This window comes from Mastacembelus armatus, chromosome 7 (assembly GCF_900324485.2).
Source record: "Mastacembelus armatus chromosome 7, fMasArm1.2, whole genome shotgun sequence".
Taxonomy (NCBI): domain Eukaryota; kingdom Metazoa; phylum Chordata; class Actinopteri; order Synbranchiformes; family Mastacembelidae; genus Mastacembelus; species Mastacembelus armatus.
The window spans coordinates 17,796,035-17,816,676 of NC_046639.1; the positions used below are offsets into that span (position 1 = coordinate 17,796,035).

Below are 20,642 nucleotides of genomic sequence, written 5' to 3' on the forward strand. Positions count from 1 at the left end.
ACATTGTTTTTAGAGAATATGAATTGATGCAGCCTTTTTTTGAGTATCCTATAAATTCACAGAGGTTGGGTATATATGTGGTTGGCAAACTCTCATCACAACTTAAAGTCATTGAGTTGCATGGACATATAGAGAAATATGTGAAGCTACCACATTATGACAACTTTGTTGCAGTGCCAATTCTGCACACGAGCCAATGATGCAATTTGGCCCCATTTCCTTTAGCAGATTGCTTGACTGAATGTATCTGTACTATAGTATGACCTATTATATATAAATAATTGTAGATTCAGTTGTTGAACAGCCAAGTTGTTTGTGTTCTGCAGTTGTGCTGTGTTCATGTAACAAATGTTCATTAAAAAAAGTTGTAAGAAAAGTTTAAAAAGTTAGTTTAACACTGTCATGTCCTGTCTTTTCAACACTCCGGCAAGAGCACTTAGCACAAAACACCTCAGCTTGTGGACTGCGATTGTGACATTTTCAACAGTCTGTACAATCCACATCTAAATTACATTCAAAATTACTTCAATCAATTGTGTACCATCTCAATATTTACATTTGTATTTGTCTTTCAGGCTCTGATAGTGAATCTGTTTATTTGCATTCAGTTATTTATTTTTTACAGCAATGTATTCAGTGGTTGAATTTCAACAAACCAAAGAGGTGGAATTAGTCCGAACGGTTTGGGTGAAGGATGGCCACTGCTACTGGCCCTCTTCACTTAAAGGAATGGCTCTTTATCAGGCCATAAGAAATGCAGTGGAACCAGACCACAGCTGGGACCTCTGGGAGGTCCGCTCCATGTTTACAACGTGTAAGTTTTGCAATTTTGTGCGTCACTATTGCTGTGCGTCTCATCCCCACTGCTACAGTAATTTCTCATAGCATTAATGTTAGTCTTCAGTAAACATATTAGCAAATATAAATTGCTTCTAGAATTCTATAGAATTTAAATCCAAATTCCATGTTAGAGTTCTATTGTCATATTATGTCAAACCACTAGCTAATCTTAAGTTTTCTTTTACCAGGAGTGTTTGTTTACCTTGACATGTTTGGACTACTTCCTTCAGTCTCTGTCAGAAGCGTCACGTGATGTTACTGTGACGTGTTTTGTAGGCCCATTATGTGGTTATGTAGATGGAGGGACATATTTTGCCCCCTGCTATCTGACGCCTTCTCCAGGACTGTCCCAGGTGTGGGAGTGTATGCTCCCTCGTCCCGGTTCATGGTCCATGACAGCATAAAGAGCCTACAAGACACGTCACAGTAATACTACGTGATGTTTCTGACGAAGACTGCAGGAAGTAGTCCAAACATGTCAAGGTAAACAAGCACTCCTGTCTGACTAAAAGGAAACTTTTAGAAAGATTAGTAAATACCAGAAGACAGTATGAAGTTTTACGAAAGATTATGTCACACCATTCTATTCTGATATAGTTGACATAATTACCAATGTGTAGTGCATCTTTATTTTACAGAAAGCTATGAAGAAGGACGGAGAAAGGCCAAGGAAGCGGAAATGACATCAGACCTCCAGTCCGAGGCAGAAGCATCAGGCCAAAGGCCAATTCGACGTAAAAAGTACGAGTGACCTAACACCAGTTTACATTTAGGATTTGGCTCAACTGTATGTTTGTGTCTCAAAATAGAAAGAGTGTCCGAATAGAAGAGGACTCTGAGGAGGAGGAGCCCTCCCCATCCTCAAAGAGGCTTGCCCCTGTCCCCCCCATTCTCCCTCCCTCTGTCCCTGCATCCTCCCAAGCTCTTTCTTATACAGAGCTAACAGGCCCCATCCCATCCCCCAACAACTTTAATATGTTTCACACCTGGCAGCCAGGGACTGAGGTGCAACGTAAGTATTGTTTTTCTTTCTCTCTAACTGATATACAGTATCTTTTGTAAAAGTTCATTTTTTGGCATGGTTCCTTTGATCTCATCACTTGGTTTTGGCTCTGCATTATCTGCTGTGTTACAGCTATAGAGAGTTGTATGCCTTTCCAAATTTAATTTACCCAATGAAAATAATAAATAACTAAATTGAAAACAAATTAATTCTTTTTGGACCCATTGTATATACATTTCATGACACATTTTCCTAATTTCTCTTTTGTCAACACTATACATACATACATACTCTATAGCATCGCCTGGTTACCAGACATTCCGTTGGGCCCCCCAGCAGTCAGAACCTGGTAAGGTCAAGTGATTTGTGCTCAACCATCTCTGTGATATGGTTTTCATAAACATGACACCACCAGATCTACACTTTGGGTGCTATGAAGAGTGTGGCGTTAACACATATGGAACTGTATTTGTGCACTCCATTTCCACCTGTGCCACCGCTAACGCCAGGGGTGTGAAGGTCTAAACAGGTGTGTTGTCTAAAAATCAGGCGGGATGTGGCACAGACAAACCATGGCCCTAGTCAAAGCACAAGTTAGAGCAGAGCTTTCTAAGTAGGTCGTGTCAGCTAAAGGTACAGGGCAGGTACATACAGTGGGTACGGAAAGTATTCAGACCCCTTTAAATTTTTCACTCTTTGTGTCATTGCAGCCATTTGCCAAAATCAAAAAAGTTCATTTTATTTCTCATTAATGTACACTCAGCACCCCATCTTGACAGAAAAAAACAGAAATGTAGAAATTTTTGCAAATTTATTAAAAAAGAAAAACTGAAATATCATATGGTCATAAGTATTCAGACCCTGTGCTCAGTATTGAGTAGAAGCACCCTTTTGAGCTAGTACAGCCATGAGTCTTCTTGGGAATGATGCAACAAGTTTTTGACACCTGGATTTGGGGATCCTCTGCCATTCTTCCTTGCAGATCCTCTCCAGTTCTGTCAGGTTGGATGGTGAACGTTGGTGGACAGCCATTTTCAGGTCTCTCCTGAGATGCTCAATTGGGTTTAGGTCAGGGCTCTGGCTGGGTCAGTCAAGAACGATCACAGAGTTGTTCCGAGGCCACTCCTTTGTTATTTTAGCTGTGTGCTTAGGGTCATTGTCCTGTTGAAAGATGAACCTTCGGCCCAGTCTGAGGTCCTGAGCACTCTGGAAGAGGTTTTCTTCCAGGATATCTCTGTACTTGGCCGCATTCATCTTTCCTTCAATGGCAACCAGTTGTCCTGTCCCTGCAGCTGAAAAACACCCCCACAACATGATGCTCCCACCACCATGTTTCACTGTAGGGACTGTATTGGGCAGGTGATGAGCAGTGCCTGGTTTTCTCCACACATGCCGCTTACAATTAACGGCAAAAGTTCAATCTTGGTCTCATCAGACCAGAGAATCTTATTTCTCATAGTCTCGGAGTCCTTCATGTGTTTTTTGGCAAACTCTGTGCGGGCTTTCATGTGTCTTGCACTGAGGAGAGGTCTCCGTTGGGCCACTCTGCCATAAAGCCCCGACTGGTGGAGGGCTGCAGTGATAGTTGACTTTGTGGAACTTTCTCCCATCTCCCTACTGCATCTCTGGAGCTCAGCCACAGTGATCTTTGGGTTCTTCTTTACCTCTCACCAAGGCTCTTCTCCCACGATTGCTCAGTTTGGCTGGACGGCCAGGTCTAGGAAGAGTTCTGGTCGTCTCAAACTTTTTCCATTTGAGGATTATGGAGGCCACTGTGCTCTTAGGAACCTTGAGTGCTGCAGAAATTCTTTTGTCACCTTGGCCAGATCTGTGCCTTGCCACAATTCTGTCTCTGAGCTCCTTGGGCAGTTCCTTCAACCTCATGATTCTCATCTAACATGCACTGTGAGCTGTAAGGTCTTATATAGACAGGTGTGTGCCTTTCCTAATCAAGTCCAATCAGTTTAATTAAACACAGCTGGACTCCAATGAAGGAGCAGAACCATCTCAAGGAGGATCAGAAGAAATGGACAGCATGTGAGTTAAATATGAGTGTCACTGCAAAGGGTCTGAATACTTATGACCATGTGATATTTCAGTTTTTCTTTTTTAATAAATTTGCAAAAATTTCTGCATTTCTGGTTTTTTTCTGTCAAGATGGGGTGCTGAGTGTACATTAATGAGAAATAAAATGAACTTTTTTGATTTTGGCAAATGGCTGCAATGACACAAAGAGTGAAAAATTTAAAGGGGTCTGAATACTTTCCGTACCCACTGTATGTGCAGACACTCACACAGGCATAAATTAGGCCTATTAGATATAAAACAGATATAAAAATATGGTTGAGCTACCATTGTGTACATGGGCCATATTTTTATCATTCAACTTCTGTCCATTCTTGGATTCTGCTTTAAAAGGCTTTATGTGTATATTGTTTGCATTTTTTGCTGTGGTATGTGTGTGTTTTATCTTAACACTATTAAATTCTTGTCAGCAGAACTACAGATGCACTGCAACACAGGAGACATGCAATGTAAGCAATATGTACATTCTGTTGCAATTTTATCATATGCAGTTTTGACTGTTTCATTTTAACACATTATGAACCTCTTTTTCTGTAGCAATTTTGAAACAGCTGCTTACTAAAATGGAGATGGTTCTGGATCAACAAAATGCTATTTTAAGGCTCCTCCAGCATCGGGAGACACAGCTGGGTCCTGTGGAGCATTTCAAGGAATTGCCCCTTCAGGACCTTGACCAACTCATGGCCATGGAGCAGAGGCTCTGGAACTCCGGGTTTAAAGAGAAACTGGTGAGTACTGATTTGATATTTGCTGAGGGGAGGAAGGGGTTTTCACACACAGTTCTTTTCGATCCTGATTGGGTGAACTGTCTTGAAACTTAGGCTGCATCTGAATACTTTCAAAAATAGCTTCTTCTTCCTGCTCCTTCATCCTGTTTCTTAACCGTTGAGAGCTATGTCATGAGATCAACCATAAGAATAAAAGAGGTTCCTTCAGGAGTAGGAAAAGGGAGCTTCAGGAGTCTCTGCACAATCTGACCACACTAACCTCAGCAGACAAAGGTGGATGTTACGTTGAGCTACAGGCATAGCATAGGCAGGTGCTCTTCAACAGAAAAAGGGGAAAACAGCACAGCACCTACACTCAGTCTAGTCACTCGTGTCAAATATGTTAGTTGTAAAGTTGTAAAAATTTAATAAACAATAAATAAATAAACAATAACATATTTTGTATTAGTATTTGTCTGGTTTATTTGTTGCATATAAGATTTGTGTTGTACTGTAAGTACTTTAGTAGAATTTCGAATTTCACTTTAAAACCTAAATATAATTGTTTCTCTTTTATTTGGATGTTTGACACTTTCTGTGCCACCTCTTGCTCAGGAATGAAGTAGACAATCAGTCAACATTAGAGCCTTTTTACAGTGCTTGGACCAGTACTGGCCCGGGGACCCAGCCGATTCTCAGCCAACACTCAGTTTATAGTGTGTGGGCCATTACTGGGCCAGTAGAAAGGGTAAGAGTCATCTTACAGTGTGTGGGCCAGTACTGGGCCAGTAGGAAGGGTAAGAGTCATCTTACAGTGTGTGGGCCAGTACTGGGCCAGTAGGAAGGGTAAGAGTCATCTTACAGTGTGTGGGCCAGTACTGGGCCAGAGCAGATTTATTGTGTCCTTTTTCAGAAAGTGGGCCAGTGTTGGGCCGGGGACCCAGCCAGATGTGGGCCAACACTGATGCAAGGGTGTGGCCCAACGTTGGGCCAGACAAATTTTTGCATCAGTGTGTATGTGGACAGGATTTTAGTCACAATGTAAATTTACATTGTGACTAAAATCCTGTCCACAGTCTTTAGTGGGAAAAGCTGCATTGATGGATGACTGTTTCAGGTGGAGTTCTTTAGTGAACTGACTGTAGAAATGTGTAAATATACATACCAGAGATCTGTATTCTCAGATTTTACTTTTTATATTTTTTCCATTTGTAATATATTTATATTGTAAATAGCTTGTTTTTCATTTTCTTATCCTGCTCCTATTTTGTGTCTTGTGTCTTACCTGCTGGTGTGATTATGTGAATTTCCCCACTGTGGGTAAAGGTTGTTCTCACTGCTGACCTGTGACTCTGCACGCTGAAGCATCTCTGACCTCTGGTGGACAGAAAGCCACAGTCTCTCAGGTCCCAGCCAATGTTCCTGAAGTAACAGTACAGATTTCTTAGCAGTACTTTACTCTGACTGTGTGGGATTAACACTGAGTGTTGGTTGGTTGTTCTGATTTTCAGTCGGATTTGGCTCAGTTCTGTCTGTGTCCCCCTGTGCTGTCAGGCTGCTCCAGCACTGACACAACCCAGTGTTAAAATGTCTGTTCAGTCTGAGCTGTGCTTCCACAGTGATGGTGTGTGTGTATGTGGGCATGTGGGAGCAGAGTTTGGACTCAGCTGCTGTCTGGACACAGACTCTGTGTCTTTGGGATGTGTCTGATTAAAGGATCAGTGCCAGCACAGCAGCACCTCCTGCTGTTCAGAAGAGAAAGTGAAAGTATTCAAACGAGGAAAACAAGATAGAGCAGGTGTGTCAGACTCTTCTGGTCACAGCATGATTCATATGGTTCCCTCTGTACTTTCACATAAGGATGGCAGTTGGTTCTTTACACTTTTGTGTTCCTAGTTCAGAAACTGTAAATTCTTAGTTTACCATGTAAACAGACCATCAGGGGCCAAACTGATCCTGACGCCTGATGGGTCAATGTCACAGATTCAGTGTGAGGAGGAACAGGGTCCAAGCCTTTACAACAAACATTCACTCTGTTCTGGTTCTGGAGTCTGGTCCATGTGAGATCCTCAGGCTGATGCTTTTGGAGGAGATGCCAGTTGACTGTCGGACCACGCTGACCCATATTTGTGCGTCCCCTACTTTCAGTTTGTCCCATCCCTGATGGACTAAAAGTACCTCAACACAGATTATATCTGCGGAGACGATCCTGAGTCCCGGACTCTTACGTCTAGAATCGAGTAGACTACAGCTGGAGGTTCCAAACCCCTTATTTAAGTCTACAGAAGTTTAGACCCGTATTCTAAGGATAACACTAAAGCGCCTGGGTTCCTAACCCCTGAGTCCCTGACCCAATTGGCTTTAGATCGAAGGTTTCTAACCTAATCAACTTAGAGTACTGACCGTGAGTCCGATAGTCTCCCCCAACTGGACAAAAGTAGTGACAAAACAGTTAAAAAAAAAAAAAATTGATATTAATTAAAAATTAATATTTGAGGAAACTGAGTGCAGATAAATCAGTTAGGATAAAACACTGTCAGGTCTAGTCAGGTCATATGTTATATGCCACACGAAAAAGAAAGGTTTTTAGCTTGGACTTAAACATTGCCAGACATGAGGCTTGTCTAACATCATCAGGAAGACTATTCCAGGTTTTAGCTGCATATAACTGAAACGCTGCTTCTCCCTGTTTAGTCCTGACTCTGGGCACAAGCCTATCTGTGATGTTCTCAGAGTCCGAGATGGTTCACGTGACATCAACATGTCAGAGATGCACTGTGGTGCTGAGCCATGAAGAGACTTATACACAAGCAGTGCTGTTTTAAAGTCTATTCTCTGAGTGACAGGAGCCAGTGCAGAGATCTGAGAACAGGAGTAATGTGATTGTACTTCCTGGTTCTAGTCAGGACCCGAGCAGCAGCGTTCTGAATGTACTGTAGCTGCTTTACAGCTCGTTTTGAGAGCCCCGTGAACAGGCCGTTACAGTAATCTAACCTGCTAGAGATAAAAGCATGGATGAGTCTTTCCAAGTCTGGTTTAGACATGATCCCTTTGATTCTGGCAATGTTTTTTAGATGGTAAAATGCTGACGATTTTATCGATTTAATGTGGCTGTTAAAATTCAAGTCTCAGTCCATGATTACCCCTAGATTTCTAACTTCCTGTCTTCAAGATAGGACTTAAACCATTTAAGGGCAGCAACAGAGATGCCTATCCAGTCCTCTAACCTTTGTAACAGGTTCAACATGGTCCACTGTGTCAAAAGCAGCACTTAGATCCAGCAGTACTAAGACAGAGACTGCCAGCGTCGGCGTTCAGACAAATGTCATTTGTCACCTTGATGAGGGCAGTTTCAGTGCTGTGATGGGGCCTAAAACCTGACTGAAAATCATCAAAGCAATTGTTTAGCATGAGAAAGTCAGTAAGTTGTTGGTAAACAACTTTTTCAATGATTTTGCCTAAAAATGGCAGGTTTGATATGGGCCGGTCAGTTGCTACATTAGAAGCTGAGATCCAGTTTATCGTTCTTACCTTTCTCGCCAGAGCTTGTGAGGATGAATGTGTGCCAAGAATAGACTACGCTATAAGTGTAAACGTCTGCTTATATGAAGATTGTGTATGTTCTGTATTCAATTTGCTCATGCATTTTTGTAAATGTGTTTGTTAGTTAGTTGTTTTAGTCTCTCTGTCTGGTAGTGTGTAGGCGTTAATGCCCGTGCATCATGAGGTACCGTCTTGAATTTCATGGCATTTGCAGATAAGGATATCCCCCGACTGTCACTTTCCATCTCTGGAAGGCTGCTGACAGCAGCAGGCAGACACAGCATTTTCACTGCTTCATTCATAGAAATAGTAAATCTTACAATGATATTCAGTGATTTTTTTTTTAACATAAGCACAAAACAGTCAACTGCTAATGATTTGTCCCTCGAGTGCTTTGCTACAGTTCAATATCTTTAAGGCCAAAGGTAAACCCTATTTTTGACATATAGGTAAATACTTTCTCTATCCTGATTTACAATCTATGCAATTTGTGTAATACATTTTTAAAAACAAGTCTCACATACTTCTCATTTTAGTATGCTCTTGTTAGGGATTAGGGAACTGCAGAGTTAGGTGAAAATTGTCTGGGAGTACATTATAACATCATCTCTACATGCAAATGGATGCAGGAGTGACGCCTTTCACATTATATATCATTTCATCCACTTGTACTTTAAAAATATTGATTAGAGCAGCTTGAAGTAAAAAAAAAAGGAAAGAAACCGAGTATCTGTGTAACAAATGAATTCAAGCCTTTTGTTTCTATTCATCCTGCTGAAGACTATTTTACGAAGGCTGCTTTCTATAAAAAATTATATTTAACCACCAGTAATTGATAGTGCTGTATGTTACTTCATTCACTATGACAGCATACAATTTCTCCACTAGGTGGTAGCATTGATTTAAGAGAAAGGAACCACCAAAGAGGTCAATTTTTTAAAATGAGTAAACACTTCACACCTACATTATACTTAAGTTGAAAACAGACCCCAATGGCAGGACTTTATTTTCACAACTGCACTTAAGATACTGCAATCAAATCAAATCCAAAGGCTTAGAAAAAAACATTCATAATATTAGAGTTGACACGTTTGAGCAGCAATTTTTCCACAATCTTAGAGCAGAAAAAAAGTGATGCTGGTATCTGCTAGGATGACCTGTGGCAACAAGCCTTTAAATTCTGGTCTTACTTAAGTTTATACTAATGTAATCCCTGTTATAGTGAAGTATTTCTCTGTTCCTTTATTCAGGGATACAATGCCACTGGAGGTTATGGAAATCTGGTTTATGGCCTCTGTTTATTTTCACTCATATTAACTATGATCAAAACTAGGAAAGACTAGAAAGATTGCCTTCCCATATGTTTTTCTATATATTTGAGTCCTTCATGTTTTTTTAATCTGTACAATATGTGTTTTGTGGGGTTGTTCGGCTTTGGAGTCTTGTCATTTTCAGTGCTGAATAAAAGTAGAGATTTACCAGAACTTAAAAAAAGCATATTTCTACAGTAAAATCACTATCCAGAATACCTGGTCAGGCCACTGTCGTATTTCTTAAGTAGAAGAATAAGACATGCATCACCACTGGCATTTGGCTAAAATAACGTCCACATTACATTGCACCAGTGTAACTTGACAAGTTCTCAGTCCTGTAGCAATAGTCTTCACATGACCAAAACCGAAGTGTGATACATGAGGGGGAATCCGTAAATCACACGCACATGGGGTTAGACTGAGATCACTGTCCAGGCAGAAAGGACAGTCATTACAACCTCGTGCTGTGAAGCCCAACACTGATGAGAGACACTGAATTTATTTTAAAGTTTGCTTTTACAATTGTTAATGGAGGGAGTACTCTGTATGCTTTACAAGGAAAAATAGACAAATTAATGCTGCGTGATTCAGGACAGTGAGAGTCTGCTGTGTTTAATAAGCTGCTGCTGACAGAGTAGCTTTGGTACTTGTGTGATGATAAGCACAGTGGTTGACAGATAGCCATGTGCTTCGAGAGTTACTGGCCTGCTGGGTGGAAACTATCATGGAAACTTGTAATGTTGCAACTTGTAAAATAAATGTCTCTGTGCCCTGTTGCCAGCCAAGCTATCAGTCCTTTAGTCAGTCAGTAGTCTGTCTGTGCCTTTCCACCTGACTGAGTGCTGTCCTCTTTATATCTGTTTGTATTATTAAACATCTGTCCTGTCCTTCTCTTCACTAGGTTTATTTTCCATTTGTCAGTCAGGCTAAATAGAGTGCTAAATATTTTTCATGTTAATGAATATTATTCTTCAAATAATTTATAGTAATAAACATCCACCCAAGGTAAATATATTTGCCATTTTGGGATCTATTCATCCATAGTAGGTGGGCAATAATGTAATAATGTAATGTAATGTACAGACAGTAATGTAGACAAAGGTAACAGCAAAGAGATAACGTCTAGTTTACCTTGTCCACCTGTCACTGGTCACACCAGCAGCTGTTGACCTTGGTCTTGTAATACACCCAGTTCACCCACTCCATCGTCCTGTCTCCACACACACACACACACACACGTGCGCACACACGTGCGCGCACACACACACACGTGCGCGCACACACACACACACACACACACACACACACACAGACAGCCTTGTCTTTGTCACATTGTAAGGACACAAGACAAAACCAGACAGAACCGTGCATTGTGGGAACCACCCTTTCCAGAGGTGGTACTGCACTGTAAAAAAATCATGTAGTATCCTGGAGTGGAAGTAAACAGAGATATTACCTCAGATTCTAAATTAGACAAAGTAGAGTTTTCAGACCTGACCAGAAACACCATTCTGGGTACTTTTCAGGTTTTTAGTTAGTGAGGTCAGCACAAACACTGTCAGGATTTTCATCCTTCCTGAGTACCATTAAACACATTGTCAGGATTTTCATCCTTCCTGAGTACCATTAAACACAGATTCAGGTTTAACTTACCTTGGAGAACCACTTAGCACCTAAAACTGTCAAGGTGGGCTTTCATGTACTTAATATTAGCAATTATAGCATTATGATTGTTACATTATAGAAAATGATGTTAAATTTCTGTACCTAAAACAATAGGGTAAAAATATTTAGTCCACTAGAGTATTATTATATTACAGATTATTATTACAGAAATTTTAACCTCTCCAATAAACTGCACAATGACAGCATCATTGAATAAATGTCATAACTATAGTAGAAATACAAGACAAAAAAAATTAAAAATTGCTTGTTATAAAGTAATCTGAATACATGTTTCATGTTATCTACATCGATGGTGGTATTTTTGTGGTAGAATCCTGTACTTTAAATCTTAATTTTTTTTGTTTGTAAAATATAAATTACAGCATTTCCAAACAATAGTTGGGTAAAGCTTCAGAACTTTTATTTTAACTGAGATCCCCAAACTGAGTGCTCACAGACTGTTCACATTTGACCAGGCTAGGTAACAGAACTAAAAACACCAGCTTTGATACTGCCCAAAATATATCCTGATACATATATACCAACGGATGAAAACAACCAACCACTATCAGTGCCAGTAAAATAAAAAAGAGCACTAAATTTTTTGTCAAAAAAAAAAAAAAAAAAAAAAAAGTATAATCTTTTTACTGTAAATTATTAATCAGAAAGAATAACTATTTAACATGCTGGAACACAAGTGGTTGCAATAGGGATTAACTGAGTTTCAAACTTTGTTCTTTAGAGCTGTGATACGATTTTTAATGTAGAATTTTATGGCCAACCAGTTTCTGTTTTTGAGTGCTTTTTCTTCAAGCTCAAGGCACTTATCGCAGTCTTGTTTCCCTGGAACACGACAAGACGTTATGAAGAACATCATGTGCCGCTCCACAGCAAGGATCTCCTCTTTTTCCCACGTCCTTCTTTTGAAAGGTTGGCGACCTGTGTAGCAAGTAATACAAATTAATATTTGTGTTTCTCAAGAGAAAAATAATATTCTAATATAACAAACACCAATAAACACAATTTAGGTTGCAAAGTATGACAAATGTGAAGAAAAATTGATTTTAGGACCACAGAACCTGCATTAATTGGGAATTGGAGGTTGAGGGAAGGAGCATATTATAAGTATTTAGAAGTATCTGTCAGGTCACGAGGAGTTTCATAAGACGTTTGGCCATATAATTCTACTCTGACAATATACAGTGGGTACGGAAAGTATTCAGACCCCTTTAAATTTTTCACTCTTTGTGTCATTGCAGCCACTTGCCAAAATCAAAAAAGTTCATTTTATTTCTCATTAATGTACACTCAGCACCCCATCTTGACAGAAAAAAACAGAAATGTAGAAATTTTTGCAAATTTATTAAAAAAGAAAAACTGAAATATCACATGGTCATAAGTATTCAGACCCTGTGCTCAGTATTGAGTAGAAGCACTCTTTTGAGCTAGTACAGCCATGAGTCTTCTTGGGAATGATGCAACAAGTGTTTCACACCTGGATTTGGGGATCCTCTGCCATTCTTCCTTGCAGATCCTCTCCAGTTCTGTCAGGTTGGATGGTGAACGTTGGTGGACAGCCATTTTCAGGTCTCTCCAGAGATGCTCAATTGGGTTTAGGTCAGGACTCTGGCTGGGCCAGTCAAGAATGGTCACAGAGTTGTTCCGAAGCCACTCCTTTGTTATTTTAGCTGTGTGCTTAGGTTCACTGTCCTGTTGAAAGGTGAACCTTCAGCCCAGTCTGAGGTCCTGAGCACTCTGGAAGAGGTTTTCTTCCAGGATATCTCTGTACATGGCCGCATTCATCTTTCCTTCAATTGCAACCAGTCGTCCTGTCCCTGCAGCTGAAAAACACCCCCACAACATGATGCTCCCACCACCATGTTTCACTGTAGGGATTGTATTGGGCAGGTGATGAGCAGTGCCTGGTTTTCTCCACACATACCGCTTAGAATTAACGCCAAAAAGTTCAATCTTGGTCTCATCAGACCAGAGAATCTTATTTCTCATAGTCTGGGAGTCCTTCATGTGTTTTTTTGGCAAGCTCTATGCGGGTTTTTATGCACTGAGGAGATGCTTCCGTCGGGCCACTCTGCCATAAAGCGCCTGCAGTGATAGTTGACTTTGTGGAACTTTCTCCCATCTCCCTACTGCATCTCTGGAGCTCAGCCACAGTGATCTCTGGGTTCTTCTTTACCTCTCTCACCAAGGCTCTTCTCCCACGACTGCTCAGTTTGGCTGGACGGCCAGGTCTAGGAAGAGTTCTGGTCGTCCCAAACTTTTTCCGTTTGAGGATTATGGAGGCCACGGTGGTCTTAGGAACCTTGAGTGCTGCAGAAATTCTTTTGTAACCTTGGCCAGATCTGTGCCTTGCCACAATTCTGTCTCTGAGCTCCTTGGGCAGTTCCTTCGACCTCATGATTCTCATTTGCTCTGACATGCACTGTGAGCTGTAAGGTCTTATATAGACAGGTGTGTGCCTTTCCTAATCAAGTCCAATCTGTTTAATTAAACACAGCTGGACTCCAATGAAGGAGCAGAACCATCTCAAGGAGAATCAGAAGAAATGGACAGCATGTGAGTTAAATATGAGTGTCACTGCAAAGGGTCTGAATACTTATGACCATGTGATATTTCAGTTTTTCTTTTTTAATAAATTTGCAAAAATTTCTACATTTCTGTTTTTTCCTGTCAAGATGGGGTGCTGAGTGTACATTAATGAGAAATAAAATGAACTTTTTTGATTTTGGCAAATGGCTGCAATGACACAAAGAGTGAAAAATTTAAAGGGGTCTGAATACTTTCCGTACCCACTGTAAGTACTTTGACTTGCATGCTCGGACTGTGTGGATGTTTCTAAACATGCTGGCTAGAACATGTCCAAAAAAGTTAAAGGTGAAGGGTGATGACTAATTTTCCTCCCAGCCAGTCACATCAATACATCAATCAATCAATACATCAATATTGCTTTTCTTGTTAAACATTGATAAATCCATGTTTAGATCTTTGCCTAAAGAAACATCAAGCTAAATTTAAAATCTGACTGAAATGATCTAAATATCGTATTTTCCAGACTACAAGTTGCACTTTTTTTTGTACGTCGTGTGACTTACACAGCAAAGCTGTATATGTGTTAATATATATTTTGTCATTTTGTCAAGTAATAAATCCTGTGTAACACAAGGGGACATGTCAAAGAGTTTACTGCAGACTAAAAGTATGAAGCTGAAAAAGTTTGGAGTGACTTGGCATTCAGGGAATCAAAGATAAAAAGAGGACAAGTAGTAAAAATTTTGACATATCAACTGCATTTTGTTCAAATCAATTCTAATTATCAATAAAATGAAAAGAATTCAGCTTTACCTTGATTCCTTCTGAGTGACTTGTGATGACTGGTTTGCTGAAGAGTCATAGTGCCTTGCAGTGGTCCTGCATCATTGTGGGTCACATTTGGTATTGCTGTCTCATTCTCCTCCCTTTGAGTAGATGTTACCTGGCTCTCTGAAAATCAAAAGAAGAAAATTGTATTAGTCATACCACAGTATATTTGAGATGTGCTACGTCAATCTCTAGCATCAATATAAAATATTGTAATGGATCACTTTTAGTTAGAATACAGCTAGTCAAAATCTGGTGCTAATGACACTAACACAATAAAAAAAATAAAATAAAAAAAACAGCAGCACAAGCAGCATCTTCCACAGTTATCACACAGCTGAATCAACATTTCTACCACTCGACAAAAACAAACCTAAATGAAGGAGGGTTTATTGCAGAGCTGTTGGATTAGTTTTAAGCTAGGTGCATCTAATAAACTGACAACTGAGTGTATTTATACCCAACTAAAAACAAATAACAGATCAAACTATCTGCTGAAAGGTTTATGTAGTAAATGGACAAGTTTGTGGGTAATTGTGAGTACAATAAGCACATTTAGGACCAGTTGAAAATAGTTACCTTGTGAGTCTGAGTCTTCCATTTCTCCAGTGTCACTGTCCAGATGCACATTCTCTGTGGAGCGTTGGAAGATGATATGGAAGGGAGAATGACTGTCAGTAAAAGCAGAAAGCAATTCATCTGACATTCTCCAATAATGCCAAAGAAAAATGAGATATAACTACTATTCAAACACTCTTAACAGGAATGTGTAAAATGAGATAAGTAGTACCCCTCTGGATCAATGCTAATGTCATCTAGGGTCTTGCCCTTGAATTCTGCCAGACGCCCCTTGTCTAGTGCCATTAAAACTTTACTAATTTTAGCAAGTTGGAGGGTGCCCTCAGGAAGTCTATAGAACTGCCGATGCACTTGTATGTCATGGCCAAGAAAATCTGCCAACTGGTCCAGTTCTGTATTACTGAGGTTGAGAATTTGACACAGGGTTGCTGTTTGTTTGCACAGTCTTGTAGAGGTGAGGTTTTCAGGACCTTTTGCACCACAGACCCTGGCAAAATATCGAAGGCAATCAGACCCACGATAGCAGGTGAAAGCGCAGGGTTTTGCAAACAAGTATGTGTTTTCCAGAGGAACCCCACATTCTTGCCGTTTGCTGACAAGCAGATCCAATGCTTTTTGCACTGCTGGAGTCAACAGTACAGCAACTTTTCTTCCCCTTTTTCCTCTTATCTCTATCCTCCTGAAGTGTTGAGTTTTTTCTCCAGGTCAGAGAGGGCTACATTTACATCTTTTTGCAGATCTGATGGATTTTGAGCCAAATATGCAGAAAGGGGCATTTTTGACACCGCCCCTGCTCTTCGTCGGTTGAACAAAATGACTTGAGTCAGAATGACCTTTGCCAGTTGTCTCCATGTCTGTTGGGATGTCTCTGTAAACAATTTACTGTAAAAATCTTGTTGTTCATCTAAATAAGAATGGAGTGTCTGCACATCTTTTGTGAAAGGAAGCAACAGGGGAGTGTTCCACTTCGACTCCTGAAGTGTTCTCAGTGATGCAGCTGATACCAGTTCATTCCATCTGGATTCATACACTCTACGGAATGTACGAGCATCTTTTGCTGCATCGTAGTCGTTCTGTACATTAGCACAGCTTTCAACAAGCAGTGAAACCTTTGTCAAGCTGTGTCCAATTTTGAGAGCAAGACTTGGGCATTTGTATGTATTGGTTTCACTGTTGTAACCTGCCAGCTGTTTCACTGACTGAAAAACATGCATGAAATTTGCAGGTTTGATGTGATCTTGAATGGTCTTCATGGGAGTAGTTCTTTTTGAGCATACGAGGAGTCTTCCTAGCTCTCTCAGTTTCTGACGAATGTATTCATGTTTGCCAACATCATATCCAAGCCTGTTATACAGATGCTCTCCATACTCCATGATACAGGTATCAGACTTGACAGCACAATAAATGTCATCTTGAACCATGTTACTTAACGGCTTCCAAAATTCTACCTTGGTACCAGGTGGTGGAGGTACAGCAAATGCACAGAGTGCCTGGACACGCGTTTTGCCAGGTTTTGGTTTGTCACGAGAATTGAACTTGCAGATAGACATATGCCGCCACAGGAATTTCTTTGTGAACAAACCTTGACAATATGTACAGTGCAGAATTTTTTCTCCTGGAGAATGTTGTTTTGGTTGCTTGCGAGGAACAAGATCTCCAGCACCAGAGTTTATCACCTCAACATTGTGTGCAAAGTTGCCCCTATTTCTCAAATGCTCCAGATACATTCGTCTTTCCTTTGGAGCCTTTTGGGAACGACAAAGCCTGCACAACTTCCGGCTGATCCTGATGTGCACGTTCCAAATGCCTTGCCATTTTTACAACTCCAGAATTACAGTACAAGCAGTATTGCTTTTTATTGTACATTCTTGATCCATTCTCCTTTTTAGAGACAGGGGCTATGGAAACTGAGCTTCTGAAAGCTCTACCTTCTGTAAGGACGGAAGAAGCACCAGAGAGATTTTTCTCCAAATCAGGTGTCGAGTTTTCCAATAGTGCTTCAGCATCTCCAGTTACATTCTGCTTTGAAACATGACGATTACTGATTCGTGTTAGAGGAGAGGATTCATTGCGTCGCCTTTTCCTTCTACTGCAATTACTATCATTCCTTGAAGGTAAGCGTCCTCTCCTACGCTTCTTTTGAGAATTGTCCGTTGTGCTTGTGGTATACATCTATTGCTACTATCACTCATCATTGTTAATTTTGGAAATCGGACCATGCGTTCTCTGAGGTCCTGGTCAAATGGCTCAATGACTACACTTGTGTCTGTACCATCAGAAGAATCCTCACTACTCTTTGGAATATATTCCTCTCCACTGTCATCTGATGTGAGGTCGAAAAGCTCATCTGAATCAAAATTTAATTTTCTGTTCATCTGTAGAAAGTAAAATAAATTAAACCAACTAAACATTTGCAATGCCCACATTATGTAAAATATGATGCAAACTATCAAAAATGTTATCCTATGATTAATCTTTCTTCTAAATTACAATTGTTGACTACCTGAATACTTCTAGTCCTCCTCAGTCTTGGGACATAATCCCTGTCTTTACTGGAATGACTACTGTCAGATCCGAAAGATGGACTGAATCCCGAGAATGTCAAAAAGATAGGTCACTTTAATTTTTATTGATACATCTAAAACTGTCCCTCAGCCGAAAAACAAAACAGACAAGAGTTAGAAAAATTACAATACCTCACAATCTAAATTAGACAGCACAAGACTTGTGGGTGTTGTGTGTTCATCAGCATCAGGATTGTCAACAAGAGAAGATTTCTTTCTAGCTTTCATCAAAGGACAAAGGCCTTCATGAGCAAATGAATCCTATAGTACACCAAACACACATATAAAACAAGAATGTCAACACAGACGTTAGGTAGTCTGACTGGCTAAGACCAAAATTACTTCAAGTTCAAAAAAATATCTGACATCTTTTTCAAGTTAGTGGAAATAAGTAACTATAATTAAAAGTTTCAAATATGAATTAGTCACCGCCGTCACCACAATGGTAGTAGACATGACAGGTGTGTGTGTCAGTGGGGGTTGGTGACAACCACTGGCTATGTAAAACCCATCCAGACTGGACCCCATTACATCACAAAAACCAGAATGTGCTAAGCACCACAATTATAACTTCAGTCAAGAATTATTTAACAAAAAATGCACACTTGAACAAACAGAAAAGGACAAAAACAAACAAAAGAGACAAGAAGAGAAATTCAAACAACTTAGTACCTGTGTCTTTAACGCTGAGGATGTTGAAGGAGCGCAGTTTGGTGTTTTGGCTATCTCAGCATCAAACGTCTCACTGACGGTCTCTTGTCCCTGAGCCTGAAAATTGAGTACAACTTTATTAGTGAATAGACTGCCATCAGTAACATCTCTGCATCAGTATTAACCAGTGTCAGGAGTAAAACCAACAGAAAATGTGGTTGGAGCTCAACACACTTCCTGTAGCTGACTGAAAATTTCTTATTTTTCATAATTCCAAGTTGGCTCCGATTCCTGTCATACATATGTTACCAGCTGTAGCTTCCCTCTTCATGTCACACTTGAAAACACGTTAAGGTGAGGGGTGCGAGGACTGAATTTACTTGTGACCAACAGCTGGTCTGACTGGCTAAGACCAAACTAAGTTTAAGTCCAATAACATATGTCAGACACAGACACAGGTGATGGTCAGGGCATTCACAACCATGGGCACATCGATTCCTGTTATGTGTACCATTGTCAAACCTTGTATGTAGTACTATGACATAAAAACACATTTTCTACAATTTTACGGCAGACTGCGCAAGCATCAAACTTTATTCATCATTGAATGGATGTTCAGGAAATGAACTACTGTGGACAAACCTAAATGCAGTCTATATACAGAAACGCTGGACTTTCGTTAATTTCACAACAGAAATGCAAATCCTGCTACATTCTGATGTGCACAGTATGCACATTCATTATTTTCTTATTTAATTAAACTGCATCTTTTTACGTTGACATATATTTCAATAATTACACACCTGTTTTCTCCAAGGCCAATCAGAATCTCTGTAGTCATATGTCATCTCTTCTCCAGCATTAATGTCTCCCAGAGCAAAGAGACAGAGATGTGGCCTGCCATCTGCTATGACCTTTTTCATCTTGCAATTTGAATGTTTATGGCCATCATTGACAACCCTTCCAAGGCTGCCATCTTCCAGAGCTGCATCAACACTTCAACAAATTCATAAACAACCGATTAAATCACAAAGATTTTCATAGAAAAATATCACAACCTCAAGCTTTTATTCAAATTATTCTCAGTAACACAGGATATGTTACTAATGACTATAATTACTAACTATATGTCTTGAATTAATGAGGTACGAAATCATCCTAACTGTTCAGAAATGTCTAAGTATTTCTAAGCCTTACCACCAGGCTCTTTCTCGCCAGTAGAAGTCAAACACGAAGACTGCGCATCTACTGTGGTATATCTTCCTTCTCCTTTGAGATTCTTCAGAATCTATTAATTCCCCTCTGTATTCTACAACAAAGTCTCCTTTTTTGAAGGGGGTCTTGGCAAACACACCTCGACCTAGGGAACGCATGGAGAATTGAAGAAATATTCACAATTATACTTTTTTTTGAAGGGGGTCTTGGCAAACACACCTCGACCTAGGGAACGCATGGAGAATTGAAGAAATATTCACAATTATACTTTTTTTGAAGGGGGTCTTGGCAAACACACCTCGACCTAGGGAACGCATGGAGAATTGAAGAAATATTCACAATTATACTTTGCATCCCTAGACACTGCATATGCAGGAGGTATGCTACTGAATTTCCCCTTGGGGATTAATAAAGTACTTCTTCTTCTATCCTTTTATAATTTATCAATAACCACATAACAGAATATCATTAATAAAAATTACAACTAGAATAAGAGTGGTATGAACACTGCAATGCATAAGCAACTGACTTCATTTACTGAAAACACCTAAATCCATCCAGCTACTGTCAAGCCACTCCCTAAACACTCCAATACAAAAACAATTAATAGAACTGAGGATGGAAAAACAAAATGCACTATTCATTTTCTATGCATTTTTATATTTCTACACTAAAACAACTGCAGTAATATTTATGCTACTACTACAAGCTATGTCAAAAATATATGTAAGGTATAAAATAAACTCACAGACCATTCCTTTAAAAGAGTTGATGTACTTCACTTCCAAGTCTGCTGTCTTGTCTTGTCCTTTGGAAGCATGTTCTATTGCATCGTTTAATGGGGGTTTCCTTATTAACCAGACAGCTCCACAAATCTTAAACTTTACAAATCTTACAAGGAATTTTTTACATTCCCACATAAATGCGGTGTATTTCTTTGATCAATGCTGTTCATGAATGACATCATGCGCAAGTAACCTAAATTGTTGTTTTTGGAGTATCTACAAAATCCTCAATCATGTCACATTTATCAGGAAGCAGTGTCATCAACAAATACCCTACACGTGTCCTGATGTTTCAGTCACTACTGACATGTGAAGTC

The 20,642-nt window shown here is 39.9% G+C and overlaps 1 protein-coding gene and 1 long non-coding RNA gene across 2 annotated transcripts in view; both read left to right on the plus strand.

Moving 5' to 3' along the window:
• LOC113145485 (replication factor C subunit 2-like) overlaps positions 1-20,642 on the plus strand; it is a 76,277-nt gene that overhangs the window by 17,386 nt on the left and 38,249 nt on the right. The window lies entirely within an intron of this gene.
• Positions 1,681-4,626, plus strand: LOC113145488 (uncharacterized). The gene is made up of 3 exons (XR_003297252.1): positions 1,681-1,852; positions 2,142-2,192; positions 4,342-4,626. It is a non-coding gene; the product is annotated as an uncharacterized LOC113145488 (long non-coding RNA).